Here is a 20,430-nt window from a genome sequence, read left to right on the forward strand (position 1 = left end):
AACCTTGACTTTTTACGTCACATCTGAGACCTCACAACACCGCTCCCGGATGAGCTCGAGCCACCAACCTATTGGTTAACAGCCGAACGCGCTAACCATTGAGCCACGGAAGCTCAGAAATTAAATGGTTGTCACGTATTGTGGAAAAGTTTTGACTTTTTACGCTACATCTGAGACCCCACAACACCTCTCCCGGGTGGGCTCGAACCTTCAACCTTTCGATTAACAGCTGAACGCGCTAATCATTGCGCCACGGAAGCTCAAAAATTAAATGTTCGTCAGGTATTGTGGAAAAACTCTGACATTTTACGTTACATCTGAGACCTCACAACACCGCTCCCGGAGGGGCTCGAACCACCAACCTATTGGTTAACAGCCGAACGCGCTAACCATTGCGCCACGGAAGCCCAAAAATTAAATGGTCGTCAGGTGTTGTGGAAAAAACCTTGACTTTTTACGTCACATCTGAGACGTCACAACACCGCTCCCGGATGGGCTCGAACCACCAACCTATTGGTTAACAGCCGAACGCGCTAACCATTGAGCCACGGAAGCCCAAAAGTTAAATGCTCGTCAGGTATTGTGTAAAAACCTTGACTTTTTACGTCACATCTAAGACCTCACAACACCTTTCCCGGATGGGCTCGAACCACCAACCTATTGGTTAACAGCCGAACGCGCTAACCATTGAGCCACGGAAGCTCAGAAATTAAATGGTTGTCACGTATTGTGGAAAAGTTTTGACTTTTTACGCTACATCTGAGACCCCACAACCCCTCTCCCGGGTGGGCTCGAACCATCAACCTTTCGATTAACAGCTGAACGCGCTAATCATTGCGCCACGGAAGCCCAAAAATTAAATGCTCGTCAGGTATTGTGTAAAAATCTTGACTTTTTACGTCACATCTGAGACCTCACAACACCGCTCCCGGATGGGCTCGAACCACCAACCTATTGGTTAACAGCCGAACGCGCTAACCATTGAGCCACGGAAGCTCAGAAATTAAATGGTTGTCACGTATTGTGGAAAAGTTTTGACTTTTTACGCTACATCTGAGACCCCACAACACCTCTCCCGGGTGGGCTCGAACCTTCAACCTTTCGATTAACAGCTGAACGCGCTAATCATTGCGCCACGGAAGCCCAAAAATTAAATGTTCGTCAGGTGTTGTGGAAAAAACTTTGACTTTTTACGTTACATCTGAGACATCACAACACCGCTCCCGGATGGGCTCGAACCACCAACCTATTGGTTAACAGCCCAACGCGCTAACCATTGCGCCACGGAAGCCCAAAAATTAAATGGTCTTCAGGTATTGTGGAAAAACCTTGACTTTTTACGTCACATCAGAGACGTCACAACATCGCTCCCGGATGGGCTCGAACCACCAACCTATCGGTTAACAGCCGAACGCGCTAACCATTGAGCCACGGAAGCTCAGAAATTAAATGGTTGTCACGTATTGTGGAAAAGTTTTGACTTTTTACGCAACATCTGAGACCCCTCAACACCTCTCCCGGGTGGGCTCGAACCTTCAACCTTTCGATTAACAGCTGTACGCGCTAATCATTGCGCCACGGAAGCCCAAAAATTAAATGTTCGTCAGGTGTTGTGGAAAAACTCTGACATTTTACGTTACATCTGAGACCTCACAACACCGCTCCCGGATGGGCTCGAACCACCAACCTATTGGTGAACCGCCGAACGCGCTAACCATTGAGCCACGGAAGCTCAGAAATTAAATGGTTGTCAGGTATTGTGGATAAGTTATGACTTATAACGTTACATCTGAGACCCTACAACACCTCTCCCGGTTGTGCTCGAACCACCAACCTTTCGGTTAACAGCCGAACGCGCTAACCATTGCGCCAAGGAAGCCCAAAAATTAAATGTTCGTCAGGTATTGTGGAAAAACCTTGACTTTTTACGTCACATCTGAGACCTCACAACACCGCTCCCGGATGAGCTCGAGCCACCAACCTATTGGTTAACAGCCGAACGCGCTAACCATTGAGCCACGGAAGCTCAGAAATTAAATGGTTGTCACGTATTGTGGAAAAGTTTTGACTTTTTACGCTACATCTGAGACCCCACAACACCTCTCCCGGGTGGGCTCGAACCTTCAACCTTTCGATTAACAGCTGAACGCGCTAATCATTGCGCCACGGAAGCTCAAAAATTAAATGTTCGTCAGGTATTGTGGAAAAACTCTGACATTTTACGTTACATCTGAGACCTCACAACACCGCTCCCGGAGGGGCTCGAACCACCAACCTATTGGTTAACAGCCGAACGCGCTAACCATTGCGCCACGGAAGCCCAAAAATTAAATGGTCGTCAGGTGTTGTGGAAAAAACCTTGACTTTTTACGTCACATCTGAGACGTCACAACACCGCTCCCGGATGGGCTCGAACCACCAACCTATTGGTTAACAGCCGAACGCGCTAACCATTGAGCCACGGAAGCCCAAAAGTTAAATGCTCGTCAGGTATTGTGTAAAAACCTTGACTTTTTACGTCACATCTAAGACCTCACAACACCTTTCCCGGATGGGCTCGAACCACCAACCTATTGGTTAACAGCCGAACGCGCTAACCATTGAGCCACGGAAGCTCAGAAATTAAATGGTTGTCACGTATTGTGGAAAAGTTTTGACTTTTTACGCTACATCTGAGACCCCACAACCCCTCTCCCGGGTGGGCTCGAACCTTCAACCTTTCGATTAACAGCTGAACGCGCTAATCATTGCGCCACGGAAGCCCAAAAATTAAATGCTCGTCAGGTATTGTGTAAAAATCTTGACTTTTTACGTCACATCTGAGACCTCACAACACCGCTCCCGGATGGGCTCGAACCACCAACCTATTGGTTAACAGCCGAACGCGCTAACCATTGAGCCACGGAAGCTCAGAAATTAAATGGTTGTCACGTATTGTGGAAAAGTTTTGACTTTTTACGCTACATCTGAGACCCCACAACACCTCTCCCGGGTGGGCTCGAACCTTCAACCTTTCGATTAACAGCTGAACGCGCTAATCATTGCGCCACGGAAGCCCAAAAATTAAATGTTCGTCAGGTGTTGTGGAAAAAACTTTGACTTTTTACGTTACATCTGAGACATCACAACACCGCTCCCGGATGGGCTCGAACCACCAACCTATTGGTTAACAGCCCAACGCGCTAACCATTGCGCCACGGAAGCCCAAAAATTAAATGGTCTTCAGGTATTGTGGAAAAACCTTGACTTTTTACGTCACATCAGAGACGTCACAACATCGCTCCCGGATGGGCTCGAACCACCAACCTATCGGTTAACAGCCGAACGCGCTAACCATTGAGCCACGGAAGCTCAGAAATTAAATGGTTGTCACGTATTGTGGAAAAGTTTTGACTTTTTACGCAACATCTGAGACCCCTCAACACCTCTCCAGGGTGGGCTCGAACCTTCAACCTTTCGATTAACAGCTGTACGCGCTAATCATTGCGCCACGGAAGCCCAAAAATTAAATGTTCGTCAGGTGTTGTGGAAAAACTCTGACATTTTACGTTACATCTGAGACCTCACAACACCGCTCCCGGATGGGCTCGAACCACCAACCTATTGGTGAACAGCCGAACGCGCTAACCATTGAGCCACGGAAGCTCAGAAATTAAATGGTTGTCAGGTATTGTGGATAAGTTATGACTTATAACGTTACATCTGAGACCCTACAACACCTCTCCCGGTTGTGCTCGAACCACCAACCTTTCGGTTAACAGCCGAACGCGCTAACCATTGCGCCAAGGAAGCCCAAAAATTAAATGTTCGTCAGGTATTGTGGAAAAACCTTGACTTTTTACGTCACATCTGAGACCTCACAACACCGCTCCCGGATGAGCTCGAGCCACCAACCTATTGGTTAACAGCCGAACGCGCTAACCATTGAGCCACGGAAGCTCAGAAATTAAATGGTTGTCACGTATTGTGGAAAAGTTTTGACTTTTTACGCTACATCTGAGACCCCACAACACCTCTCCCGGGTGGGCTCGAACCTTCAACCTTTCGATTAACAGCTGAACGCGCTAATCATTGCGCCACGGAAGCTCAAAAATTAAATGTTCGTCAGGTATTGTGGAAAAACTCTGACATTTTACGTTACATCTGAGACCTCACAACACCGCTCCCGGAGGGGCTCGAACCACCAACCTATTGGTTAACAGCCGAACGCGCTAACCATTGCGCCACGGAAGCCCAAAAATTAAATGGTCGTCAGGTGTTGTGGAAAAAACCTTGACTTTTTACGTCACATCTGAGACGTCACAACACCGCTCCCGGATGGGCTCGAACCACCAACCTATTGGTTAACAGCCGAACGCGCTAACCATTGAGCCACGGAAGCCCAAAAGTTAAATGCTCGTCAGGTATTGTGTAAAAACCTTGACTTTTTACGTCACATCTAAGACCTCACAACACCTTTCCCGGATGGGCTCGAACCACCAACCTATTGGTTAACAGCCGAACGCGCTAACCATTGAGCCACGGAAGCTCAGAAATTAAATGGTTGTCACGTATTGTGGAAAAGTTTTGACTTTTTACGCTACATCTGAGACCCCACAACCCCTCTCCCGGGTGGGCTCGAACCTTCAACCTTTCGATTAACAGCTGAACGCGCTAATCATTGCGCCACGGAAGCCCAAAAATTAAATGCTCGTCAGGTATTGTGTAAAAATCTTGACTTTTTACGTCACATCTGAGACCTCACAACACCGCTCCCGGATGGGCTCGAACCACCAACCTATTGGTTAACAGCCCAACGCGCTAACCATTGCGCCACGGAAGCCCAAAAATTAAATGGTCTTCAGGTATTGTGGAAAAACCTTGACTTTTTACGTCACATCAGAGACGTCACAACATCGCTCCCGGATGGGCTCGAACCACCAACCTATCGGTTAACAGCCGAACGCGCTAACCATTGAGCCACGGAAGCTCAGAAATTAAATGGTTGTCACGTATTGTGGAAAAGTTTTGACTTTTTACGCAACATCTGAGACCCCTCAACACCTCTCCCGGGTGGGCTCGAACCTTCAACCTTTCGATTAACAGCTGTACGCGCTAATCATTGCGCCACGGAAGCCCAAAAATTAAATGTTCGTCAGGTGTTGTGGAAAAACTCTGACATTTTACGTTACATCTGAGACCTCACAACACCGCTCCCGGATGGGCTCGAACCAACAACCTATTGGTTAACAGCCGAACGCGCTAACCATTGAGCCACGGAAGCTCAGAAATTAAATGGTTGTCAGGTATTGTGGATAAGTTATGACTTATTACGTAACATCTGAGACTCTACAACACCTCTCCCGGTTGGGCTAGAACCACCAACCTTTCGGTTAACAGCCGAACGCGCTAACCATTGCGCCAAGGAAGCCCAAAAAATAAATGGTCGTCAGGTATTGTGGAAAAACTTTGGCTTTCTACGTTACATTTGAGATCCCACATCACCCCTCCCGGGAGGGCTCGAACCACCAACCTATTGGTTAACAACCGAACGCGCTAACCATTGCGCCACGGAAGCCCAAAAACTAAATGGTCGTCAGGTATTGTGGAAAAACTTTGGTTTTCTACGTTACATTTGAGATCCCACAACACCGCTCCCGGGTGGGCTCAAACCACCAACCTATTGGTTAACAGCTGAACGCGCTAACCATTGCGCCACGGAAGCCCAAAAATTAAATGCTCGTCAGGTATTGTGTAAAAATCTTGACCTTTTACGTCACATCTGAGACCTCACAACACCGCTCCCGGATGGGCTCGAACCACCAACCTATTGGTGAACAGCCGAACGCGCTAACCATTGAGCCACGGAAGCTCAGAAATTAAATGGTTGTCAGGTATTGTGGATAAGTTATGACTTATAACGTTACATCTGAGACCCTACAACACCTCTCCCGGTTGTGCTCGAACCACCAACCTTTCGGTTAACAGCCGAACGCGCTAACCATTGCGCCAAGGAAGCCCAAAAATTAAATGTTCGTCAGGTATTGTGGAAAAACCTTGACTTTTTACGTCACATCTGAGACCTCACAACACCGCTCCCGGATGAGCTCGAGCCACCAACCTATTGGTTAACAGCCGAACGCGCTAACCATTGAGCCACGGAAGCTCAGAAATTAAATGGTTGTCACGTATTGTGGAAAAGTTTTGACTTTTTACGCTACATCTGAGACCCCACAACACCTCTCCCGGGTGGGCTCGAACCTTCAACCTTTCGATTAACAGCTGAACGCGCTAATCATTGCGCCACGGAAGCTCAAAAATTAAATGTTCGTCAGGTATTGTGGAAAAACTCTGACATTTTACGTTACATCTGAGACCTCACAACACCGCTCCCGGAGGGGCTCGAACCACCAACCTATTGGTTAACAGCCGAACGCGCTAACCATTGCGCCACGGAAGCCCAAAAATTAAATGGTCGTCAGGTGTTGTGGAAAAAACCTTGACTTTTTACGTCACATCTGAGACGTCACAACACCGCTCCCGGATGGGCTCGAACCACCAACCTATTGGTTAACAGCCGAACGCGCTAACCATTGAGCCACGGAAGCCCAAAAGTTAAATGCTCGTCAGGTATTGTGTAAAAACCTTGACTTTTTACGTCACATCTAAGACCTCACAACACCTTTCCCGGATGGGCTCGAACCACCAACCTATTGGTTAACAGCCGAACGCGCTAACCATTGAGCCACGGAAGCTCAGAAATTAAATGGTTGTCACGTATTGTGGAAAAGTTTTGACTTTTTACGCTACATCTGAGACCCCACAACCCCTCTCCCGGGTGGGCTCGAACCTTCAACCTTTCGATTAACAGCTGAACGCGCTAATCATTGCGCCACGGAAGCCCAAAAATTAAATGCTCGTCAGGTATTGTGTAAAAATCTTGACTTTTTACGTCACATCTGAGACCTCACAACACCGCTCCCGGATGGGCTCGAACCACCAACCTATTGGTTAACAGCCGAACGCGCTAACCATTGAGCCACGGAAGCTCAGAAATTAAATGGTTGTCACGTATTGTGGAAAAGTTTTGACTTTTTTCGCTACATCTGAGACCCCACAACACCTCTCCCGGGTGGGCTCGAACCTTCAACCTTTCGATTAACAGCTGAACGCGCTAATCATTGCGCCACGGAAGCCCAAAAATTAAATGTTCGTCAGGTGTTGTGGAAAAAACTTTGACTTTTTACGTTACATCTGAGACATCACAACACCGCTCCCGGATGGGCTCGAACCACCAACCTATTGGTTAACAGCCCAACGCGCTAACCATTGCGCCACGGAAGCCCAAAAATTAAATGGTCTTCAGGTATTGTGGAAAAACCTTGACTTTTTACGTCACATCAGAGACGTCACAACATCGCTCCCGGATGGGCTCGAACCACCAACCTATCGGTTAACAGCCGAACGCGCTAACCATTGAGCCACGGAAGCTCAGAAATTAAATGGTTGTCAGGTATTGTGGATAAGTTATGACTTATTACGTAACATCTGAGACTCTACAACACCTCTCCCGGTTGGGCTAGAACCACCAACCTTTCGGTTAACAGCCGAACGCGCTAACCATTGCGCCAAGGAAGCCCAAAAAATAAATGGTCGTCAGGTATTGTGGAAAAACTTTGGCTTTCTACGTTACATTTGAGATCCCACATCACCCCTCCCGGGAGGGCTCGAACCACCAACCTATTGGTTAACAACCGAACGCGCTAACCATTGCGCCACGGAAGCCCAAAAACTAAATGGTCGTCAGGTATTGTGGAAAAACTTTGGTTTTCTACGTTACATTTGAGATCCCACAACACCGCTCCCGGGTGGGCTCAAACCACCAACCTATTGGTTAACAGCTGAACGCGCTAACCATTGCGCCACGGAAGCCCAAAAATTAAATGCTCGTCAGGTATTGTGTAAAAATCTTGACCTTTTACGTCACATCTGAGACCTCACAACACCGCTCCCGGATGGGCTCGAACCACCAACCTATTGGTTAACAGCCGAACGCGCTAACCATTGAGCCACGGAAGCTCAGAAATTAAATGGTTGTCAGGTATTGTGGATAAGTTATGACTTATTACGTAACATCTGAGACCCTACAACACCTCTCCCGGTTGGGCTAGAACCACCAACCTTTCGGTTAACAGCCGAACGCGCTAACCATTGCGCCAAGGAAGCCCAAAAAATAAATGGTCGTCAGGTATTGTGGAAAAACTTTGGCTTTCTACGTTACATTTGAGATCCCACAACACCCCTCCCGGGAGGGCTCGAACCACCAACCTATTGGTTAACAACCGAACGCGCTAACCATTGCGCCACGGAAGCCCAAAAACTAAATGGTCGTCAGGTATTGTGGAAAAACTTTGGTTTTCTACGTTACATTTGAGATCCCACAACACCGCTCCCGGGTGGGCTCAAACCACCAACCTATTGGTTAACAGCTGAACGCGCTAACCATTGCGCCACGGAAGCCCAAAAATTAAATGCTCGTCAGGTATTGTGTAAAAATCTTGACTTTTTACGTCACATCTGAGACCTCACAACACCGCTCCCGGATGGGCTCGAACCACCAACCTATTGGTTAACAGCCGAACGCGCTAACCATTGAGCCACGGAAGCTCAGAAATTAAATGGTTGTCACGTATTGTGGAAAAGTTTTGACTTATTACGCTACATCTGAGACCCCACAACACCTCTCCCGGGTGGGCTCGAACCTTCAACCTTTCGATTAACAGCTGTACGCGCTAATCATTGCGCCACGGAAGCCCAAAAATTAAATGTTCGTCAGGTGTTGTGGAAAAAACCTTGACTTTTTACGTTACATCTGAGACCTCACAACACCGCTCCCGGATGGGCTCGAACCACCAACCTATTGGTTAACAGCCCAACGCGCTAACCATTGCGCCAAGGAAGCCCAAAAATTAAATGTTCGTCAGGTATTGTGGAAAAACCTTGACTTTTTACGTCACATCTGAGACCTCACAACACCGCTCCCGGATGAGCTCGAGCCACCAACCTATTGGTTAACAGCCGAACGCGCTAACCATTGAGCCACGGAAGCTCAGAAATTAAATGGTTGTCACGTATTGTGGAAAAGTTTTGACTTTTTACGCTACATCTGAGACCCCACAACACCTCTCCCGGGTGGGCTCGAACCTTCAACCTTTCGATTAACAGCTGAACGCGCTAATCATTGCGCCACGGAAGCTCAAAAATTAAATGTTCGTCAGGTATTGTGGAAAAACTCTGACATTTTACGTTACATCTGAGACCTCACAACACCGCTCCCGGATGGGCTCGAACCACCAACCTATTGGTTAACAGCCGAACGCGCTAACCATTGCGCCACGGAAGCCCAAAAACTAAATGGTCGTCAGGTGTTGTGGAAAAAACCTTGACTTTTTACGTCACATCTGAGACGTCACAACACCGCTCCCGGATGGGCTCGAACCACCAACCTATTGGTTAACAGCCGAACGCGCTAACCATTGAGCCACGGAAGCCCAAAAGTTAAATGCTCGTCAGGTATTGTGTAAAAACCTTGACTTTTTACGTCACATCTGAGACCTCACAACACCTTTCCCGGATGGGCTCGAACCACCAACCTATTGGTTAACAGCCGAACGCGCTAGCCATTGAGCCACGGAAGCTCAGAAATTAAATGGTTGTCACGTATTGTGGAAAGGTTTTGACTTTTTACGCTACATCTGAGACCCCACAACACCTCTCCCGGGTGGGCTCGAACCTTCAACCTTTCGATTAACAGCTGAACGCGCTAATCATTGCGCCACGGAAGCCCAAAAATTAAATGTTCGTCAGGTATTGTGGAAAAACTCTGACATTTTACGTTACATCTGAGACCTCACAACACCGCTCCCGGATGGGCTCGAACCACCAACCTATTGGTTAACAGCCGAACGCGCTAATCATTGCGCCACGGAAGCCCAAAAATTAAATGGTCGTCAGGTGTTGTAGAAAAAACCTTGACTTTTTACGTCACATCTGAGACGTCACAACACCGCTCCCGGATGGGCTCGAACCACCAACCTATTGGTTTACAGCCGAACGCGCTAACCATTGCGCCACGGAAGCCCAAAAATTAAATGGTCGTCAGGTATTGTGGATAAGTTATGACTTATTACGTTACATCTGAGACCCTACAACACCTCTCCCGGTTGGGCTCGAACCACCAACCTATTGGTTAACAACCAAACGCGCTAACCATTGCGCCAAGGAAGCCCAAAAACTAAATGGTCGTCAGGTATTGTGGAAAAACTTTGGTTTTCTACGTTACATTTGAGATCCCACAACACCGCTCCCGGATGGGCTCGAACCACCAACCTTTCGGTTAACAGCCGAACGCGCTAACCATTGCGCCAAGGAAGCCCAAAAAATAAATGGTCGTCAGGTATTGTGGAAAAACTTTGGCTTTCTACGTTACATTTGAGATTCCACATCACCCCTCCCGGGTGGGCTCGAACCACCAACCTATTGGTTAACATCTGAACGCGCTAACCATTGCGCCACGGAAGCCCAAAAATTAAATGCTCGTCAGGTATTGTGTAAAAACCTTGACTTTTTACGTCACATCTGAGACCTCACAACACCGCTCCCGGATGGGCTCGAACCACCAACCTATTGGTTAACAGCCGAACGCGCTAACCATTGAGCCACGGAAGCTCAGAAATTAAATGGTTGTCACGTATTGTGGAAAAGTTTTGACTTTTTACGCTACATCTGAGACCCCACAACACCTCTCCCGGGTGGGCTCGAACCTGCAACCTTTCGATTAACAGCTGAACGCGCTAATCATTGCGCCACGGAAGCTCAGAAATTAAATGGTTGTCACGTATTGTGGAAAAGTTTTGACTTTTTACGTTACATTTGAGATCCCACAACACCGCTCCCGGGTGGGCTCGAACCACCAACCTTTCGGTTAACAGCCGAACGTGCTAACCATTGCGCCAAGGAAGCCCAAAAAATAAATGGTCGTCAGGTATTGTGGAAAAACTTTGTCTTTCTACGTTACATTTAAGATCCCACAACACCGCTCCCGGGTGGGCTCGAACCACCACCCTATTGGTTAAAAGCTAAACGCGCTAACCATTGCGCCACGGAAGCCCAAAAATTAAATGCTCGTCAGGTATTGTGTAAAAACCTTGACTTTTTACGTCACATCTGAGACCTCACAACACCGCTACCGGATGGTCTCGAACAACCAACCTATTGGTTAACAGCCGAACGCGCTAACCATTCAGCCACGGAAGCTCAGAAATTAAATGGTTGTCACGTATTGTGGAAAAGTTTTGACTTTTTACGCTACATCTGAGACCCCACAACACCTCTCCCGGTTGGGCTCGAACCACCAACCTTTCGGTTAACAGCCGAACGTGCTAACCATTGCGCCAAGGAAGCCCAAAAAATAAATGGTCGTCAGGTATTGTGGAAAAACTTTGTCTTTCTACGTTACATTTAAGATCCCACAACACCGCTCCCGGGTGGGCTCGAACCACCACCCTATTGGTTAAAAGCTAAACGCGCTAACCATTGCGCCACGGAAGCCCAAAAATTAAATGCTCGTCAGGTATTGTGTAAAAACCTTGACTTTTTACGTCACATCTGAGACCTCACAACACCGCTACCGGATGGGCTCGAACAACCAACCTATTGGTTAACAGCCGAACGCGCTAACCATTCAGCCACGGAAGCTCAGAAATTAAATGGTTGTCACGTATTGTGGAAAAGTTTTGACTTTTTACGCTACATCTGAGACCCCACAACACCTCTCCCGGTTGGGCTCGAACCACCAACCTTTCGATTAACAGCCGAACGCGCTAACCATTGCGCCACGGAAGCCCAAAAGTTAAATGCTCGTCAGGTATTGTGTAAAAACCTTGACTTTTTACGTCACATCTGAGACCTCACAACACCGCTCCCGGATGGGCTCGAACCACCAACCTATTGGTTAACAGCCGAACGCGCTAATCATTGAGCCACGGAAGCTCAGAAATTAAATGGTTGTCAGGTATTGTGGATAAGTTATGACTTATTACGTTACATCTGAGACCCTACAACACCTCTCTCGGTTGGGCTCGAACCACCAACCTTTCGATTAACAGCTGAACGCGCTAACCATTGCGCCACGGAAGCCCAAAAATTAAATGCTCGTCAGGTATTGTGTAAAAACCTTGACTTTTTACGTCACATCTGAGACCTCACAACACCGCTTCCGGGTGGGCTCGAACCACCAACCTATTGGTTAACAGCTGAACGCGCTAACCAATGCGCCACCGAAGCCCAAAACTTAAATGCTCGTCAGGTATTGTGTAAAAACCTTGAATTTTTACGTCACATCTAAGACCTCACATCACCGCTCCCGGATGGGTTCGAACCACCAACCTATTGGTTAACAGCCGAACGCGCTAACCTTTGCGCCACGGAAGCCCAAAAGTTAAATGCTCGTCAGGTATTGTGTAAAAACCTTGAATTTTACGTCACATCTGAGACCTCACAACACCGCTCCCGGAGGGGCTCGAACCACCAACCTATTGGTTAACAGCTGAACGCGCTAATCATTGCGCCACGGAAGCCCAAAAATTAAATGTTCGTCAGGTGTTGTGTAAAAACCTTGAGTTTTTACGTCACATCTGAGACCTCACAACACCGCTCCCGGATGGGCTCGAACCACCAACCTATTGGTTAACAGCCGAACGCGCTAACCATTGAGCCACGGAAGCTCAGAAATTAAATGGTTGTCACGTATTGTGGAAAAGTTTTGACTTTTTACGCTACATCTGAGACCCCACAACACCTCTCCCGGGTGGGCTCGAACCTGCAACCTTTCAATTAACAGCTGAACGCGCTAATCATTGCGCCACGGAAGCCCAAAAATTAAATGTTCGTCAGGTGTTGTGGAAAAAACCTTGACTTTTTACGTTACATCTGAGACCTCACAACACCGCTCCCGGATGGGCTCGAACCACCAACCTATTGGTTAACAGCCCAACGCGCTAACCATTGCGCCACGGAAGCCCAAAAATTAAAGGGTCTTCAGGTATTGTGGAAAAACCTTGACTTTTTACGTCACATCTGAGACGTCACAACACCGCTCCCGGATGGGCTCGAACCACCAACCTATCGGTTAACAGCCGAACGCGCTAACCATTGAGCCACGGAAGCTCAGAAATTAAATGGTTGTCACGTATTGTGGAAAAGTTTTGACTTTTTACGCAACATCTGAGACCCCACAACACCTCTCCCGGGTGGGCTCGAACCTTCAACCTTTCGATTAACAGCTGTACGCGCTAATCATTGCGCCACGGAAGCCCAAAAATTAAATGTTCGTCAGGTGTTGTGGAAAAACTCTGACATTTTACGTTACATCTGAGACCTCACAACACCGCTCCCGGATGGGCTCGAACCACCAACCTATTGGTTAACAGCCGAACGCGCTAACCATTGAGCCACGGAAGCTCAGAACCAAAATGGTTGTCAGGTATTGTGGATAAGTTATGACTTATTACGTTACATCTGAGACCCTACAACACCTCTCCCGGTTGTGCTCGAACCACCAACCTTTCGGTTAACAGCCGAACGCGCTAACCATTGCGCCAAGGAAGCCCAAAAATTAAATGTTCGTCAGGTATTGTGGAAAAACCTTGACTTTTTACGTCACATCTGAGACCTCACAACACCGCTCCCGGATGAGCTCAAGCCACCAACCTATTGGTTAACAGCCGAACGCGCTAACCATTGAGCCACGGAAGCTCAGAAATTAAATGGTTGTCACGTATTGTGGAAACGTTTTGACTTTTTACGCTACATCTGAGACCCCACAACACCTCTCCCGGGTGGGCTCGAACCTTCAACCTTTCGATTAACAGCTGTACGCGCTAATCATTGCGCCACGGAAGCTCAAAAATTAAATGTTCGTCAGGTATTGTGGAAAAACCTTGACTTTTTACGTCACATCTGAGACCTCACAACACCGCTCCCGGATGGGCTCGAACCATCAACCTATTGGTTAACAGCCGAACGCGCTAACCATTGAGCCACGGAAGCTCAGAAATTAAATGGTTGTCACGTATTGTGGAAAAGTTTTGACTTTTTACGCTACATCTGAGACCCCACAACACCTCTCCCGGGTGGGCTCGAACCTGCAACCTTTCGATTAACAGCTGAACGCGCTAACCATTGCGCCAAGGAAGCCCAAAAAATAAATGGTCGTCAGGTATTGTGGAAAAAACCTTGACTTTCTACGTTACATCTGAGACTTCACAACACCGCTCCCGGGTGGGCTCGAACCACCAACCTATTGGTTAACAGCCCAACGCGCTAACCATTGCGCCACGGAAGCCCAAAAATTAAATGGTCTTCAGGTATTGTGGAAAAACCTTGACTTTTTACGTCACATCAGAGACGTCACAACACCGCTCCCGGATGGGCTCGAACCACCAACCTATCGGTTAACAGCCGAACGCGCTAACCATTGAGCCACGGAAGCTCAGAAATTAAATGGTTGTCACGTATTGTGGAAAAGTTTTGACTTTTTACGCAACATCTGAGACCCCACAACACCTCTCCCGGGTGGGCTCGAACCTTCAACCTTTCGATTAACAGCTGTACGCGCTAATCATTGCGCCACGGAAGCCCAAAAATTAAATGTTCGTCAGGTGTTGTGGAAAAACTCTGACATTTTACGTTACATCTGAGACCTCACAACACCGCTCCCGGATGGGCTCGAACCACCAACCTATTGGTTAACAGCCGAACGCGCTAACCATTGAGCCACGAAAGCTCAGAAACAAAATGGTTGTCAGGTATTGTGGATAAGTTATGACTTATTACGTTACAACTGAGACCCTACAACACCTCTCCCGGTTGTGCTCGAACCACCAACCTTTCGGTTAACAGCCGAACGCGCTAACCATTGAGCCACGGAAGCTCAGAAATTAAATGGTTGTCACGTAATGTGGAAAAGTTTTGACTTTTTACGCTACATCTGAGACCCCACAACACCTCTCCCGGGTGGGCTCGAACCTTCAACCTTTCGATTAACAGCTGTACGCGCTAATCATTGCGCCACGGAAGCCCAAAAATTAAATGTTCGTCAGGTGTTGTGGAAAAACTCTGACATTTTACGTTACATCTGAGACCTCACAACACCGCTCCCGGATGGGCTCGAACCACCAACCTATTGGTTAACAGCCGAACGCGCTAACCATTGAGCCACGAAAGCTCAGAAACAAAATGGTTGTCAGGTATTGTGGATAAGTTATGACTTATTACGCTACATCTGAGACCCTACAACACCTCTCCCGGTTGTGCTCGAACCACCAACCTTTCGGTTAACGGCCGAACGCGCTAACCATTGCGCCAAGGAAGCCCAAAAACTAAATGTTCGTCAGGTTTTGTGGAAAAACCTTGACTTTTTACGTCACATCTGAGACCTCACAACACCGCTCCCGGATGAGCTCGAGCCACCAACCTATCGGTTAACAGCCGAACGCGCTAACCATTGAGCCACGGAAGCTCAGAAATTAAATGGTTGTCACGTATTGTGGAAAAGTTTTGACTTTTTACGCTACATCTGAGACCCCACAACACCTCTCCCGGGTGGGCTCGAACCTTCAACCTTTCGATTAACAGCTGAACGCGCTAATCATTGCGCCACGGAAGCTCAAAAATTAAATGTTCGTCAGGTGTTGTGGAAAAACTCTGACATTTTACGTTACATCTGAGACCTCACAACACCGCTCCCGGTTGGGCTCGAACCACCAACCTATTGGTTAACAGCCGAACGCGCTAACCATTGCGCCACGGAAGCCCAAAAATTAAATGGTCGTCAGGTGTTGTGGAAAAAACCTTGACTTTTTACGTCACATCTGAGACCCTACAACACCTCTCCCGGTTGTGCTCGAACCACCAACCTTTCGGTTAACAGCCGAACGCGCTAACCATTGAGCCACGGAAGCTCAGAACTTAAATGGTTGTCACGTAATGTGGAAAAGTTTTGACTTTTTACGCTACATCTGAGACCCCACAACACCTCTCCCGGGTGGGCTCGAACCTTCAACCTTTCGATTAACAGCTGTACGCGCTAATCATTGCGCCACGGAAGCCCAAAAATTAAATGTTCGTCAGGTGTTGTGGAAAAACTCTGACATTTTACGTTACATCTGAGACCTCACAACACCGCTCCCGGATGGGCTCGAACCATCAACCTATTGGTTAACAGCCGAACGCGCTAACCATTGAGCCACGAAAGCTCAGAAACAAAATGGTTGTCAGGTATTGTGGATAAGTTATGACTTATTACGCTACATCTGAGACCCTACAACACCTCTCCCGGTTGTGCTCGAACCACCAACCTTTCGGTTAACGGCCGAACGCGCTAACCATTGCGCCAAGGAAGCCCAAAAACTAAATGTTCGTCAGGTTTTGTGGAAAAACCTTGACTTTTTACGTCACATCTGAGACCTCACAACACCGCTCCCGGATGAGCTCGAGCCACCAACCTATTGGTTAACAGCCGAACGCGCTAACCATTGAGCCACGGAAGCTCAGAAATTAAATGGTTGTCACGTATTGTGGAAAAGTTTTGACTTTTTACGCTACATCTGAGACCCCACAACACCTCTCCCGGGTGGGCTCGAACCTTCAACCTTTCGATTAACAGCTGAACGCGCTAATCATTGCGCCACGGAAGCTCAAAAATTAAATGTTCGTCAGGTATTGTGGAAAAACTCTGACATTTTACGTTACATCTGAGACCTCACAACACCGCTCCCGGTTGGGCTCGAACCACCAACCTATTGGTTAACAGCCGAACGCGCTAACCATTGCGCCACGGAAGCCCAAAAATTAAATGGTCGTCAGGTGTTGTGGAAAAAACCTTGACTTTTTACGTCACATCTGAGACGTCACAACACCGCTCCCGGATGGGCTCGAACCACCAACCTATTGGTTAACAGCCGAACGCGCTAACCATTGAGCCACGGAAGCTCAGAAATTCAATGGTTGTCAGGTATTGTGGATAAGAAATGACTTATTACGTTACATCTGAGACCCTACAACATCTCTCCCGGTTTGGCTCGAACCACCAACCTTTCGGTTAACAGCCGAACGCGCTAACCATTGCGCCAAGGAAGCCCAAAAATTAAATGTTCGTCAGGTATTGTGGAAAAACCTTGACTTTTTACGTCACATCTGAGACCTCACAACACCGCTCCCGGATGAGCTCGAGCCAACAACCTATTGAATAACAGCCGAACGCGCTAACCATTGAGCCACGGAAGCTCAGAAATTAAATGGTTGTCACGTATTGTGGAAAAGTTTTGACTTTTTACGCTACATCTGAGACCCCTCAACACCTCTCCCGATTGGGCTCGAACCTTCAACCTTTCGATTTACAGCTGAACGCGCTAATCATTGCGCCACGGAAACCCAAAAATTAAATGTTCGTCAGGTATTGTGGAAAAACTCTGACATTTTACGTTACATCTGAGACCTCACAACACCGCTCCCGGATGGACTCGAACCACCAACCTATTGGTTAACAGCCGAACGCGCTAACCATTGAGCCACGGAAGCTCAGAAATTAAATGGTTGTCAGGTATTGTGGATAAGTAATGACTTATTACGTTACATCTGAGACCCTACAACACCTCTCCCGGTTGGGCTCGAACCACCAACCTATTGGTTAACAGCCGAACGCGCTAACCATTGCGCCACGGAAGCCCAAAAATTAAATGGTCGTCAGGTGTTTTGGAAAAAACCTTGACTTTTTACGTCACATCTGAGACGTCACAACACCGCTCCCGGATGGGCTCGAACCACCAACCTATTGGTTAACAGCCGAACGCGCTAACCATAGAGCCACGGAAGCCCAAAAGTTAAATGCTCGTCAGGTATTGTGTAAAAACCTTGACTTTTTACGTCACATCTGAGACCTCACAACACCGCTCCCGGATGGGCTCGAACCACCAACCTATTGGTTAACAGCCGAACGCGCTAACCATTGAGCCACGGAAGCTCAGAAATTAAATGGTTGTCACGTATTGTGGAAAAGTTTTGACTTTTTACGCTACATCTGAGACCCCACAACACCTCTCCCGGGTGGGCTCGAACCTTCAACCTTTCGATTAACTGCTGAACGCGCTAATCATTGCGCCACGGAAGCTCAAAAATTAAATGTTCGTCAGGTATTGTGAAAAAACTCTGACATTTTACGTTACATCTGAGACCCCACAACACCGCTCCCGGATGGGCTCGAACCACCAACCTATTGGTTAACAGCCTAACGCGCTAACCATTGCGCCACGGAAGCCCAAAAATTAAATGGTCGTCAGGTGTTGTGGAAAAAACCTTGACTTTTTACGTCACATCTGAGACGTCACAACACCGCTCCCGGATGGGCTCGAACCACCAACCTATTGGTTAACAGCCGAACGCGCTAACCATTGAGCCACGGAAGCTCAGAAATTAAATGGTTGTCACGTATTGTGGAAAAGTTTTGACTTTTTACGCTACATCTGAGGCCCCACAACACCTCTCCCGGGTGGGCTCGAACCTTCAACCTTTCGATTAACTGCTGAACGCGCTAATCATTGCGCCACGGAAGCTCAAAAATTAAATGTTCGTCAGGTATTGTGGAAAAACTCTGACATTTTACGCTACATCTGAGACCCCACAACACCTCTCCCGATTGGGCTCGAACCTTCAACCTTTCGATTAACAGCTGAACGCGCTAATCATTGCGCCACGGAAACCCAAAAATTAAATGTTCGTCAGGTATTGTGGAAAAACTCTGACATTTTACGTTACATCTGAGACCTCACAACACCGCTCCCGGATGGACTCGAACCACCAACCTATTGGTTAACAGCCGAACGCGCTAACCATTGAGCCACGGAAGCTCAGAAATTAAATGGTTGTCAGGTATTGTGGATAAGTAATGACTTATTACGTTACATCTGAGACCCTACAACACCTCTCCCGGTTGGGCTCGAACCACCAACCTATTGGTTAACAGCCGAACGCGCTAACCATTGCGCCACGGAAGCACAAAAATTAAATGGTCGTCAGGTGTTTTGGAAAAAACCTTGACTTTTTACGTCACATCTGAGACGTCACAACACCGCTCCCGGATGGGCTCGAACCACCAACCTATTGGTTAACAGCCGAACGCGCTAACCATAGAGCCACGGAAGCCCAAAAGTTAAATGCTCGTCAGGTATTGTGTAAAAACCTTGACTTTTTGCCTCACATCTGAGACCTCACAACACCGCTCCCGGATGGGCTAGAACCACCAACCTATTGGTTAACAGCCGAACGCGCTAACCATTGAGCCACGGAAGCTCAGAAATTAAATGGTTGTCACGTATTGTGGAAAAGTTTTGACTTTTTACGCTACATCTGAGACCCCACAACACCTCTCCCGGGTGGGCTCGAACCTTCAACCTTTCGATTAACTGCTGAACGCGCTAATCATTGCGCCACGGAAGCTCAAAAATTAAATGTTCGTCAGGTATTGTGGAAAAACTCTGACATTTTACGTTACATCTGAGACCCCACAACACCGCTCCCGGATGGGCTCGAACCACCAACCTATTGGTTAACAGCCTAACGCGCTAACCATTGCGCCACGGAAGCCCAAAAATTAAATGGTCGTCAGGTGTTGTGGAAAAAACCTTGACTTTTTACGTCACATCTGAGACGTCACAACACCGCTCCCGGATGGGCTCGAACCACCAACCTATTGGTTAACAGCCGAACGCGCTAACCATTGAGCCACGGAAGCTCAGAAATTAAATGGTTGTCACGTATTGTGGAAAAGTTTTGACTTTTTACGCTACATCTGAGGCCCCACAACACCTCTCCCGGGTGGGCTCGAACCTTCAACCTTTCGATTAACTGCTGAACGCGCTAATCATTGCGCCACGGAAGCTCAAAAATTAAATGTTCGTCAGGTATTGTGGAAAAACTCTGACATTTTACGTTACATCTGAGACCTCACAACACCGCTCCCGGATGGGCTCGAACCACCAACCTATTGGTTAACAGCCTAAAGCGCTAACCATTGCGCCACGGAAGCCCAAAAATTAAATGGTCGTCAGGTGTTGTGGAAAAAACCTTGACTTTTTACGTCACATCTGAGACGTCACAACACCGCTCCCGGATGGGCTCGAACCACCAACCTATCGGTTAACAGCCGAACGCGCTAACCATTGAGCCACGGAAGCTCAGAAATTAAATGGTTGTCACGTATTGTGGATAAGTTATGACTTATTACGTTACATCTGAGACCCTACAACACCTCTCCCGGTTGTGCTCGAACCACCAACCTTTCGGTTAACAGCCGAACGCGCTAACCATTGCGCCAAGGAAGCCCAAAAATTTAAT

At 47.7% G+C, this 20,430-nt stretch overlaps 1 non-coding gene across 1 annotated transcript; it reads right to left on the reverse strand.

Moving 5' to 3' along the window:
* Nucleotides 1-10,046: 10,046 nt before the first annotated feature.
* TRNAY-GUA (transfer RNA tyrosine (anticodon GUA)) lies at nucleotides 10,047-10,119 on the reverse strand. Its single transcript has one exon. It is a non-coding gene; the product is annotated as a tRNA-Tyr (tRNA).
* Between the last annotated feature and the right edge of the window lie 10,311 nt (nucleotides 10,120-20,430).

This window comes from Phalangium opilio, unplaced genomic scaffold, assembly GCF_054372755.1.
Source record: "Phalangium opilio isolate 3A_F unplaced genomic scaffold, DU_Popi_V2 ptg000101l_1, whole genome shotgun sequence".
Taxonomy (NCBI): domain Eukaryota; kingdom Metazoa; phylum Arthropoda; class Arachnida; order Opiliones; family Phalangiidae; genus Phalangium; species Phalangium opilio.